Source organism: Brachyhypopomus gauderio, chromosome 12 (genome assembly GCF_052324685.1).
Source record: "Brachyhypopomus gauderio isolate BG-103 chromosome 12, BGAUD_0.2, whole genome shotgun sequence".
Lineage (NCBI taxonomy): Eukaryota > Metazoa > Chordata > Actinopteri > Gymnotiformes > Hypopomidae > Brachyhypopomus > Brachyhypopomus gauderio.
The window spans coordinates 24,016,907-24,031,172 of NC_135222.1; positions in this window are offsets into that span (position 1 = coordinate 24,016,907).

Below are 14,266 nucleotides of genomic sequence, written 5' to 3' on the forward strand. Positions count from 1 at the left end.
TCCCACTGTGAAGACCTTCCTGCTTTACTGGACCCTCACTAAGGGAGAAGCACATTGGGAAAAAAAGTGTAAGGTATGAATGAAACTCAAAGCCTTAAAGGCACCAGACAGATTCTACTGTGTCATTCTGTGAAGGCCCGATGGCCACACCCACAAGTGCTTCTTCATGTCCTTATTCACACAGTCCAAATGGATCCAATCCAGTAAGATGCTCTGTTAATTAACCTCAGTGCCCCCATAGTACGAGTGACTCATTCCATATTACTGTCTGTCCTGCCTCCCCCTTTTGCTAATAAGGAGATATTGTGTCTCTTTGTTCCTCAATTACTGAAATGCAGAGGCTAAGAGCCAAAAGCCTGGTCTGTAATCACCCCAAACAGTCAGTCTGTAATAATCCAGTCATTCTGTAATAATCCCAAACAGTCTGTAATGATCCCAGTCAGTCTGTAACAATCCGAGTCAGTCTGTAGTCAACACAGACAGTCAGTCTGTAATAATCACAAACAGTCTGTAATAATCCCAAAAAGTCAGTCTGTAATAATCCCAAACAGTCTGTAATGATCCCAGTCAGTCTGTAACAATCCCAGTCAGTCTGTAGTCAACACAGACAGTCATTCTGTAATAATCCCAAACAGTCTGTAATGATCCCAGTCAGTCTGTAACAATCCCAGTCAGTCTGTAGTCAACACAGACAGTCAGTCTGTAATAATCACAAACAGTCTGCAATAATCCCAAAAAGTCAGTCTGTAATAATCCCAAACAGTCTGTAATGATCCCAGTCAGTCTGTAACAATCCCAGTCAGTCTGTAGTCAACACAAACAGTCAGTCTGTAATAATCCCAAAAAGTCAGTCTGTAATAATCCCAAAAAGTCAGTCTGTAATCATCCCAAACTTCTGCATTAGATATTTGCTCATGTTGCTGATTGTGGTCATCTTACAGATCTGTGATGTTCCTGTGGCACCGTGTTCCTGAAGGACTTCATGAAGATGGCCATGACTGCCTTACACAGAGACGCACGAAGAAGTCTTTGTTCCACACAACAAACCGAGCAGCAAGGAGCCTCACTCACAACACAATGACACACGGGACACAGGAGCAAAAGCATAAACACCGTAGCAAGATTTGTGAAAGGAGGATGTACAGAATCTAATTGTGAAAAGATGCACTTTTGGAACAGTTTACAGCACGCAGTCCTGCTACAGTGCACTAACTGCATGATATCATTAGGTAAATGTATATTAACCCTTTGGAGTGGGTGGGACTGCTCTAAATGGCGGCCATCAAAGTCTGAAGCTAAATAAAGTCGCGGCCACTTAAGAGCACAGTGCGTTCTCCAGATGGCGGCGGGCCAAACCATTAGGCTATGACAAATATGATCAAGAGTTGCAGGGGGAGAATGAGCTGTGATGTAAAGCCTGGAGTGACATGAGCAGGGTGATAACACAGGAGCTGCAGTGTGGCACAGGAGCCCCGTGAAACACACCATCTGCTCCGCCTGAGGGGGGCGCTCCAGAGCTGCACTGATCTGATCACAGACTCCCACAGGATGAACCGTGCTGAGCCTTGAACATGTGGAATTTGTTGTTTTTTTTTTTTTTTTTTTGTTCTGAACATATTACAGATGTATTCTGTAATAAACCACAAGTGGCAGCTTTTAAAGTAGGTACGTGAGTGTAAACAAATGAACGTCTGCAGTGTGCACGGAGAAAGAAAAATAAAATAAATCTGCCCCCCGTGCAGTGAAAATGTGAAGTATGCACCAGTTGCAAAAAGCAATCGCTTTGATTAAAGGTAAAGTGACACAATGCTCTAACGAGATCAATGGAAGAATAAAAATGATATTCAGAAAAGCAAGAAGTCTGAGCAAAATCAATCCTTTCCACGTCTCTCTCACATTGTTTATGGAAGATAAATGATGAAATGGTCATTTTGGCGCAAAACCAAAAAAAGAGAAAAAAAAGCGTAGTTGTTTGGTCTCGGAGGAGACCCGATCCGAAACAGCTCAGGGTGGAAATAAATTTCATGAATGGGAAATGGGAGAGTGCCTAAGAGCATCACTCTGAGCTGGGCCGCTCACAGAACAAAACCCACCCTGTCATAACACGAGTTTATGGAGCAAGCTGAAAAGCATTTGAGATTTATTACATGAATTAAATATTGTGATGACTTTAAAATGTTTAATACGATAAATATTATTGAGAGTTTCCGTTTCCGTTTGATTGTGTATGTTTTCTTCTACGTCGTCTGATGTACGTTTTGTCTCTGCATATCGGCTCTAGTCTGTTACTGTGTCACTGACTTTCTATTTTGTCTTGAGAAAATGTTGACTTTAGGGTTAGATGTTGAGAAAATGTGTTAATAGTCAATCACATGTAAGAGTGTAAGAGTTAGTTGTGTGTATTGTATCGTATTAGATAGATAGAGATAGATAGATAGATACTTTATTGATCCCAGAGGGAAATCCCTGAAATTGTATTGTATGGGTATTTGCATGTATGTATTGTATCAACAAGATGATAAACTACTAACTCCTGTCTGAGGTGTAGGACCATGAGGACCGTCCTCCACCCTCCTCCAAACCCCTCCACCCTCCTCCAAACCCCTCCATCCTCCACCCTCCTCCAAACCCCTCCATCCTCCACCCTCCTCCAAACCCCTCCACCCTCCTCCAAACCCCTCCATCCTCCACCCTCCTCCAAACCCCTCCAAACCCCTCCACCCTCCTCCAAACCCCTCCAAACCCCTCCATCCTCCACCCTCCTCCTCCCTACTCCACCCTCCTGGTTGTCGAATGTCAGCGAGCTCTCCGGCCATTATATCGGCACAGTGACTCATACTTCACTCCTCATCCTGCGTCAGTTAACATTCAAATATCAATAAGCCATGAAATAGAGGAAGTGGTACCTGGGGATGGAGTCTGAGCACCTTCCTGCTGCACGGGTGAGGAGAGGAGAATGACCAATCACTGCCCCAAAATCTGATCAGATCTCCAGTGGTAATGATCCGTTTGGCATAAATCTGCATAGTTAATCATGCTTCGCTGAAAAGCTACAGGAGAGTCTGGACTAATGGCAGTTTGAAAGCTAATCACACGAATCAAAAATGTTAAGATTTTATCACAGTGCAGAGATCACAAACTCTGTTCTCTGAATAGGGGTGTGTATCTCGCATGACTGGGTGCTGCCTCGTTCGTGTAGTTTAGAGGTGAATTAAATCCCCAGTAAATCCCCTGAGGAGTAAATCCCACACTATGTGTACCACTATATGTCAATATCAATATCTGATCAATATCACTGTGTACCACTATATGTCAATATCTATATATGTTCAATATCTAGCAGTTATGCCACTTGCTTCAGATCAGGTGTGAGGCACTAGACCACTTGTAAACTGTAACATAATTACATTAATGTCTGTAATATAACACAGAACTGCTGCACTGTAATTCTCGAACACATTTCTCAAGAGCACTGGAAGCAAATAAGAGCAATGTACATGTTTTACAGGGACGTATTAACACACACAGACTTATACTGAGCCAGAGTTTCCAATGTGTCCTTGATAAGAGTCCTTTTGCCAGTTAAACCATACATTCATTCCCAAATCAATACAGTTGCATTAGAGACACACATCACACAAGGGGACTGGTCAAGAGGCAGTGACCACGCAAAGATCCTGTCACCATCTGATCAATACTGAAGATATCTGAGAGAATTCTACTGCAGTGAGCATGATCCTCCCATATTAGTCCACACAGTGTGCAGAACATCACAGACGCTCTCCAGAGTCAACAAAACACCATCACTGACTCATGGGCCTCACACCATAAGACATAAGACTGCTGCTACATAGGAACATGTTCTTGGAAATGGTGAAGTTTAGTATAGCAAAGAAATAAAACAAGTGACCGACCAAAGAGACCAATAGGCTTAAAGTTTGTGTGGACCACAGGATCACATGACCACATACTCTCTAGATGGACAGAGTGTGGTGACAAACTGTGACAAACAGAGTGACAAAGGTGTAAAATAGGGAGTGCACGAGTGAGGTGGAGAGTGTAGGTGCAAGATAGTGAGTGTAGGAGTGAGGTGGAGAGTGTAGGTGTAAGATAGTGAGTGTAGGAGTGAGGTGGAGAGTGTAGGTGTAAGATAGGGAGTGTAGGAGTGAGGCGGAGAGTGTAGGTGTAAGATAGGGAGTGTAGGAGTGAGGCGGAGAGTGTAGGTGTAAGATACTGAGTGTAGGAGTGAGGTGGAGAGTGTAGGTGTAAGATAGGGAGTGTAGGAGTGAGGTGGAGAGTGTAGGTGTAAGATAGTGAGTGTAGGAGTGAGGTGGAGAGTGTAGGTGTAAGATAGTGAGTGTAGGAGTGAGGCGGAGAGTGTAGGTGTAAGATAGGGAGTGTAGGAGTGAGGCGGAGAGTGTAGGTGTAAGATAGTGAGTGTAGGAGTGAGGTGGAGAGTGTAAGTGTAAGATAGTGAGTGTAGGAGTGAGGCGGAGAGTGTAGGTGTAAGATAGTGAGTGTAGGAGTGAGGTGGAGAGTGTAGGTGTAAGATAGGGAGTGTAGGAGTGAGGCGGAGAGTGTAGGTGTAAGATAGTGAGTGTAGGAGTGAGGTGGAGAGTGTAGGTGTAAGATAGTGAGTGTAGGAGTGAGGCGGAGAGTGTAGGTGTAAGATAGGGAGTGTAGGAGTGAGGTGGAGAGTGTAGGTGTAAGATAGTGAGTGTAGGAGTGAGGCGGAGAGTGTAGGTGTAAGATAGTGAGTGTAGGAGTGAGGTGGAGAGTGTAGGTGTAAGATAGGGAGTGTAGGAGTGAGGCGGAGAGTGTAGGTGTAAGATAGTGAGTGTAGGAGTGAGGCGGAGAGTGTAGGTGTAAGATAGGGAGTGTAGGAGTGAGGTGGAGAGTGTAGGTGTAAGATAGGGAGTGTGTGAATGGGATTTACTGTTCTTTCCTTTGGTCAGCACAAGCATTCATTCATTCATTCATTCATTCATTCATTCGTTGTACTTGCAGTTTACTTGCTGAACGACTAAAGTGTTGTGACATGAATGGGATAAAATGCAATTCCAAATACAACCGATGCAAATATGTTCCTTAGGTGAGCAGAATCAGACCTGCTCACCTAAGATTCAGAGACCTGCACACCCAAGAGTCAGAGACCTGCTCACTAAGAGACCTGCTCACCTAAGACTCAGAGACCTGCACACCTAAGACTCAGAGACCTGCTCAATTAAGAGTCAGAGACCTGCTCACCTAAGGGTCAGAGACCTGCTCACCTAAGTGTCAGAGACCTGCTCACCTAAGAATCAGAGACCTGCTCACCTAAGAGTCAGAGACCTGCTCACCTAAGAATCAGAGACCTGCTCACCTAAGAGTCAGAGACCTGCTCACCTAAGAGTCAGAGACCTGCTCACTAAGAGACCTGCTCACCTAAGACTCAGAGACCTGCTCACCTAAGAGTCAGAGACCTGCACACCTAAGACTCAGAGACCTGCTCACCTAAAAGTCAGAGACCTGCTCACCTAAGTATCAGAGACCTGCTCACCTAAGAGTCAGAGACCTGCTCACTAAGAGACCTGCTCACCTAAGACTCAGAGACCTGCTCACCTAAGAGTCAGAGACCTGCTCACTAAGAGACCTGCTCACCTAAGACTCAGAGACCTGCTCACCTAAGAGTCAGAGACCTGCACACCTAAGACTCAGAGACCTGCTCACCTAAAAGTCAGAGACCTGCTCACCTAAGTATCAGAGACCTGCTCACCTAAGAGTCAGAGACCTGCTCACTAAGAGACCTGCTCACCTAAGACTCAGAGACCTGCACACCTAAGACTCAGAGACCTGCTCACCTAAGAATCAGAGACCTGCTCACCTAAGAGTCAGAGACCTGCTCACTAAGAGACCTGCTCACCTAAGACTCAGAGACCTGCTCACCTAAGAGTCAGAGACCTGCTCACTAAGAGACCTGCTCACCTAAGAGTCAGAGACCTGCTCACCTAAGACTCAGAGACCTGTTCACCTAAGACTAAGAGACCTGCTCACCTAAGACTCAGAGACCTGCTCACCTAAGACTAAGAGACCTGCTCACCTAAGAGTCAGAGACCTGCTCACTAAGAGACCTGCTCACCTAAGACTCAGAGACCTGCTCACCTAAGAGTCAGAGACCTGCACACCTAAGACTCAGAGACCTGCTCACCTAAGAGTCAGAGACCTGCTCACTAAGAGACCTGCTCACCTAAGAATCAGAGACCTGCTCACCTAAGAATCAGAGACCTGCTCACCTAAGAATCAGAGACCTGCTCACCTAAGAGTCAGAGACCTGCTCACCTAAGAGTCAGAGACCTGCTCACATAAGAATCAGAGACCTGCTCACCTAAGAGTCAGAGACCTGCTCACCTAAGAATCAGAGACCTGCTCACCTAAGACTCAGAGACCTGCTCACCTAAGAGTCAGAGACCTGCTCACCTAAGACTCAGAGACCTGCTCACCTAAGAATCAGAGACCTGCTCACCTAAGAATCAGAGACCTGCTCAATTAAGAGTCAGAGACCTGCTCACCTAAGACTCAGAGACCTGCTCACCTAAGAGTCACAGTGCTGCTGTGGTGGATTGTGTGTGGACAGGAAGCGTGCTATTCTACAGATGACAGTTTGTGTGTGTGTGAGGTGTGTGTGTGTGAGGTGTGTGTGTGAGGAGAAGGACAGGTGTGGTGTGCTGCCTGCTGGATCAGCCCCTGGGGCACCAGCCCCTAACACTGCGCAGAATCCACACTGATCCAGAGGTTTTGCAGGTTAAAACTGCTGTATCACTCGGTACACACATGCATGTCTGCTGTGACTCATTTCTGCATGAACTGTTTTTGTTTATACATTTTCATCAACAAAAAGAACCACAAACAAAACAGTGAAATTCATCTTCTAGGTCCTTGGAAAGGTGTCTAAAAACGCAACTACTGTGCTGAAGCGCCACCTTGTGGCTAGACATGGATCATGTGCCGTGTAAAATGGGATTGACAGGAAAAGTACTCTTGAATCTTTTCATTCCACCATTCTCATTATTTCAAATGAGGAATCACAGAATCAAAGGCAGTAATGGTCAACTACAGAGTCAGCAGTGAAGACAGGAAGTCACCATTGGATGGATTACGTGAAATGATCTTACATCTCACAAAGCTAAACAGAACCACAGCAGTTAAAAAGTCTTCCTCTCAGAATATCAGCTCAGTGTTTAAACATCTAGACAAACACCCAAACAACTAGTAGCTCAGTGTTTAAACATCTAGACAAACACCCAAACAACTAGTAGCTCAGTGTTTAAACATCTAGACAAACACCCAAACAACTAGTAGCTCAGTGTTTAAACATCTAGACAAACACCCAAACAACTAGTAGCTCAGTGTTTAAACATCTAGACAAACACCCAAACAACTAGTAGCTCAGTGTTTAAACATCTAGACAAACACCCAAACAACTAGTAGCTCAGTGTTTAAACATCTAGACAAACACCCAAACAACTAGTAGCTCAGTGTTTAAACATCTAGACAAACACCCAAACAACTAGTAGCTCAGTGTTTAAACATCTAGACAAACACCCAAACAACTAGTAGCTCAGTGTTTAAACATCTAGACTAACACCCAAACAACTAGTAGCTCAGTGTTTAAACATCTAGACAAACACCCAAACAACTAGTAGCTCAGTGTTTAAACATCTAGACAAACACCCAAACAACTAGTAGCTCAGTGTTTAAACATCTAGACAAACACCCAAACAACTAGTAGCTCAGTGTTTAAACATCTAGACAAACACCCAAACAACTAGTAGCTCAGTGTTTAAACATCTAGACAAACACCCAAACAACTAGTAGCTCAGTGTTTAAACATCTAGACAAACACCCAAACAACTAGTAGCTCAGTGTTTAAACATCTAGACAAACACCCAAACAACTAGTAGCTCAGTGTTTAAACATCTAGACAAACACCCAAACAACTAGTAGCTCAGTGTTTAAACATCTAGACAAACACCCAAACAACTAGTAGCTCAGTGTTTAAACATCTAGACAAACACCCAAACAACTAGTAGCTCAGTGTTTAAACATCTAGACAAACACCCAAACAACTAGTAGCTCAGTGTTTAAACATCTAGACAAACACCCAAACAACTAGTAGCTCAGTGTTTAAACATCTAGACAAACACCCAAACAACTAGTAGCTCAGTGTTTAAACATCTAGACTAACACCCAAACAACTAGTAGCTCAGTGTTTAAACATCTAGACTAACACCCAAACAACTAGTAGCTCAGTGTTTAAACATCTAGACAAACACCCAAACAACTAATAGCTCAGTGTTTAAACATCTAGACAAACACCCAAACAACTAGTAGCTCAGTGTTTAAATATCTAGACAAACACCCAAACAACTAGTAGCTCAGTGTTTAAACATCTAGACAAACACCCAAACAACTAGTAGCTCAGTGTTTAAATATCTAGACAAACACCCAAACAACTAGTAGCTCAGTGTTTAAACATCTAGACAAACACCCAAACAACTAGTAGCTCAGTGTTTAAACATCTAGACAAACACCCAAACAACTAGTAGCTCAGTGTTTAAACATCTAGACAAACACCCAAACAACTAGTAGCTCAGTGTAGTAGCTCAACTAGTAGCTCAGTGTTTAAACATCTAGACAAACACCCAAACAACTAGTAGCTCAGTGTTTAAACATCTAGACTAACACCCAGAAGTGGGTGAGACATCCACTCACTGAATGCCACATCTGAATGTCATTCAAACTAAATAAGTAATTGGATGGTTATAAGGGCCGGGAAGGTTGTCAGAACCAAGGGGGTCGTACTATAACAGATGTTGAGGGCAACCACAAGAGCATTGGAATCCAACAGGCAAATGGGGCTCATATAGATGCCACAAGGGAAACAGCTACAACCTAAAGAGAGTGAGACAGGTCCTGAGAAGAGTGAGACAGGTCCTGAGAAAAGTGAGACAGGTCCTGAGAAGAGTGAGACAGGTCCTGAGAGATCATCTGAATGGGAGTAACAAGATCAATGCTATCAACACCTATACCTGCCATCATCAGATACCCTGCTAGCATAATAACCATTGACATCAAGACAAGGAAAAGTCTCCCAATGGATAGAGGGTTTCATCCCAAATCCAGCACTCTGAGACATTACACTAAGTGTACTGAGGAGACGGAGGACTAGTGAGCATCAGTGATGAAGTCAACTAAGTGATGAAGTGCTCACCCGAGGAACCTGAGGAAGATGAGAATGAGATGGACGGGAGTGGCAGGAACAGGAACAATCGTGAGAAGATAAACCCACACACAGGATGTACCAGATAGTGGAAGACCTACCAAATCCTATCAATGGCTGGAGAACTCTGGATTGAAAAACAGCACGGAAGCACTAATCAAGGCAACACAGGAACGAGCTCTGAACACAAGATCAATAGAGGCTATCACACCAGGCAGGACCCCATATGCAGGCTGTGCAAAGATGCCCTGACACAGTCTAGCGCATAACAGTGGGATGCAAGACGCTAGTAGGCAGAGCACACATGGAACACCATAACCAAATATAAAGGCAATCTGTGCCAAGTGTGGGATTGAAGCTCCGAGGTGGGTCATGCCCCCAAAGGTGGAGGAGAATAACTGGACTAAGATCTTCTTAGACTTCCAGATACAGACTGGCAAAATGGTAACGGCTAACCAACCAGACATGGTCGTGATGGACAAACGGCAGAAGAGGACCATAGTGATGGATGAAGCGATCTCGAGTGATAACAACATCAGGAACAAGGAACATGAAAGGGCTGAGAGACAAGCTCAAAAAGAGACGAGCTCAAAAAGATGGGGAAGACAACCGTAGTAATCAGAGTGCTAGAGAATGTGACCCCCAAACTGGGTGAATGACTCCAGCAGCTCTCAGGAACTACGTCAGAGATCTCCGTCCAGAAGACTGCAGTCCTAGGAACAGCTAAGGCAAGTCCATTTATACAGCACCTTTCATACACAAGGGTGATTCAAAGTGCTTTACATAGGAATAAAAGAAGCTTATCACAGTCCAAGATCAATCACCTCGGGGACATAAATTAAAAGAATTTAGTTGAAAATACTGTGCTGGAACCAACTTTAACAATTGCCACAGTCCGTATCAAATACATAAATATGTTGAGAGATTTAAACTGGTTTTCTTAAACCTGTGTACTACAATAATAATGAATATGTACAGAGCTGGTAACAGGACCTTTGAGATGTTTTCACGTAATTACGTTTGCAGGTAAAGAACAGACAGCTTCTCCTCATTACCCCCAGCAGGGGTCATGGGAAGGTTGTTGTCACAGCAACAATGTGACAGGCTCCATTTTTTTCTATAACCTCACATAGCACACATCCATCCGTACAGTGGATAAACCAGTACGCTACTTCTAAAATGCAGTACATTCCTGAAATTATTCCAACAATAATTACCTCATTTGAAATATTGCTTTGATTTGACCAGAATTCTTTCTACTTTTCTGCATTAAGGCCCCCAGCCCACACGTCTAATTCTCTCTCCATTCTACTCTGTCTAGAAGTCCCTTCCTTCTTATTCCACATAAGCAGGCAGATCCTATTCAATTATACACCATATTCATATTATATTCATAATGCTGTACACTGAACCAGAGGCCTCTGGAATTAATTTAACATAATTCTAGGGTCTAATTGGTCTTGCTTCACGGCATTCTTAATGCAACTTTTGTATTTGATCTGTGCTTCTTCCAAAGGAAGTTTTTTTAAAAGACTTTCAAATTCCAAAAGAAGCACCGTACACTTTCTGAAAGTTTAAGGCCACTTGTAACTGTGCCGTCTAATTGTGTGGTGCGGAAGGAACTCGTAAGAGAACAGACAAACGCATTCGGCAGTTACAAACTGGACAAAACGAAAACACAAAAACTAAAATAAAATTAAAATTAAAATCAAAACAATAAACACATATGAACACCTAAACAAACCTGCTTTGTCATATTTAATAATTCTGTCACCATAATTATTAAATAGCAATAAGTAAATTTTTGTACTAAACAAACATGGCTGCACTCATTCAACAGTATTTGCAGAAATATATAAACGGTTATACACACTTGAGCAAATTTATAAATGTGCATTTATAAACAAGACTAAAGCCAAACCATTTTGGGTCGATTTCCTTTTGCTGAAAATCATTTTCAGAAGTGAAATAAAACATTTACAGTTTGAAAGAAGATTAAAAATACCTAAAGGTCAAATACATTTTTAGATAATTTTGCTAAGATGCTTCAGAAAGACTTCCAGCTGTTTGGGTGCATCAACAGTATACAAATACTCTAATATTTCATCAGATGAGCACACGAACTCTAACGGCTTTGTAGTATTACACCATATTCCTTATGATTATGCACGGCCTCAAGATGGCAGCAGAGAGCCGTGTTTCTTAGTCACACTACATTTTAAATCCCCTATTGATATATTAATTTCCTACTCTCTCAGCATCGGCCACAGACGATAATATACATTATTTTGTCCACAGGACACACAGGACATTCAATACAGATATTAACTTTCTCTCGAGAAATGTACAATTGATACACGTATAGAGTTTTTTGCTGTTAACAAACTTAGCATAAACTTTTGTTCAGTTGATCGCGAAAAACTATAACGTATGAAAGAAATCTGGTCATAACACCGAATTCTGTCTATTATTACCCATTTCACCGTTACATACGTTACCCTTAACGCTTTTCTTTACATGAGGTTTATAGAGAGAGTGGTCGTGGGGCATCCTACAGTAGACCTTCGTGTTTCAGCCAACACTGTGTCCCCTGCACCTGCAGACCGGTCCACGTCCGGGTCCATATCCAGTCAGGCTCTGTAGACTATAAGCTGTGCGTGTTTAAATACTTTTGTCATTTTTTAATTCATAACTGTAGCGGCTTGCATGGTCTGTCCTGCTGAGGACGTGTTCTGACAGAGACAGTGGTCTAATGGTCCACTTTCATTAGCGCGGTCCTCTGTCCCCGCCCGTCCTCATCATGAAGCGGCCGTGACGCTCGGACCGTCCGGTGCGGGAGCGCCGTGTGATCACACACGCATCACGGTCTGATTAAGGCTTCTGTGCGTCAACTACCAAAAGCCCCCCCAGCTGTCTGATTAAGCAGCATCGGCACTTCAAGGACGTTTGAAATTGACTGCAAATTTACGATGGCATTTTCATGAGAAAAATGAAGTGTCCGTCTTCCTTATAAAACGTGTGATGTACCTATAGCCCGTGCATGGCAGTAAGGCCCCTCCATCACACGTGGACACGTGGTATACAGTATGAACACACTTCTTCTCTTTGTCTTTGAGTGTGAACTGCAGGAGATCATTAGTGCCCGTCGTGGGTTTCTTCACCCGCACTCAGAGCTGTGAAGATCACATGCGCCCAGCATTGTCTCCCAGCCACACTTTTAACATCAAACCCTCGGTGTCTTTGGAGGAGCGGGCGGCACCACCGGGCGCGGTGAGCTCGGTTCGCCCGTGCCGTGGCATGGTTAACTACCGCCGGGAGGGCCGGCCGCACCTTCCGCGCTGCCGCGTCCTGCAGCCCGAACCCGCCCGCTCTCCCCGGCGGAGCGTCAGGCGCACAGAGGTGCGTTTGTGCGCCCGTCTCACAAAGCGCCGCTTGTTCCCGGCCCATAGGCGGGTGAATGGTCCAGGAGGTGTTTGTCCAGGAGGACAGACAGCCAGGACTTCAGGCTTGCACGGTTTCACGCGTGAGCAGAAAGTCTGGAGGCTTTGGCCGCGACACCAGCTTCCTGCAGGCTGATGCGGCCCGGGTGGGTCGGTTTTGTTCCGACGCGGCCCGGGTGGCTCGGTTTTGTTCCGTCGGGAATGTTGACGAACGCCCGTGTTTTCCCCGTCACGCTCAGATTTATGTCGCGCATCACAGTCGCCAAAGGTGGCTGCATGTTTGTACAAAATCTCTCGATTATCCTGCTAATTCATAATGTTCAGCTTTGAATTCGACCTGTCAAGGCCGCGATATACGACTGTTGCAGTGAGATCTCGTCAACTAGCGCCGAGGAGGACGGTGAAAGTTCATCACTTGTGTGAGTTCGCCATTTAAACTATAAACACAGAGTGTTTGTGCTTTCATGGAAAGAACAAATATATCATTTACCAGGGTGCCGTGTGCTGTCAAGTGCAGTGTGCCCACCCCACCAGGTGAGGGAGCACTTTGAGTTTGGCCAGGTTCCTCTCCACCTGTCCTCACACGCTTTCTACAGGTGGTGTGGGGCTCCAGGTGGAACAATGGGGTATTTGACTTAAGTATGAACAAAGCCTTTGTCTGCTGGACACCGAGGTCCAAAGGCCCACAGCCAGCTTTGAACTCTCTGGTCAAAGACTTCAGAGGCTCGGGGTCTCCGCACTCCTGCCACAGGGTGGGAGTCACATTTGTGCTTTTGATTGTTATCTGTATCTTTAAAGCCCTGGCTGCAGTCATAGGTCATTTGGGTTCTTTTATGTTGAGATACTGGACTCACCTGTACTCTGCAGCTCTGCTGACTGTACACGGATGGATTTGCTGGTTTGGATCATCGATGAGGTTCAAACAGCACGGGATTCCAAAAACAACTGGAATTCACAAGTTTCGTTATAAGGAGAATTAACTTTTCTTTTTGTCTCATTCAGCTGAAAAATATTTTCCGCACCTTTTGCACACATAGCAATTCAGAAAGGTCAAGAGCACGAACCCGTAGCACATAAAATATGCAAAGCAACGGCATCACACAGAAGAGCTGAAACACAGGTTCATTTGAGCTGAAATGCAGGTTCATTCAACCTGAAACACATGTTAATTTGAGCTGAAACAGGTTTGTTTGATGTTAACTCCTCTGGTCCTGCATTCCACTTACCATTCAAGTCGCCCGTGGATGTATTAACCTTCTCTAAAACTCCAGCTTCTCTCCCTCCTGCGATCTTCTCCCTCCTCATCCTCTCTCTCTCTCTCTCTCCTCTCCACATCAGAGCAATTCTCGACCTCAGCACAGACACTGATTTCTCTTTCATGAGTCTTTCTGTTCTGTTCTGTTCTGCACTGCGGCCCCGAGCGGAGACACTCGGTCTCACGCCTCTTGACGGGTTCTTCTCTCCACTCCTCTCTCCTCTGACTCAGTGCAGGATCCAGTCTTACTCAGTGACACTGCCTGACTACACTACCAATTATGTTAGAGATTTCAAACCATCTATGTCAAAC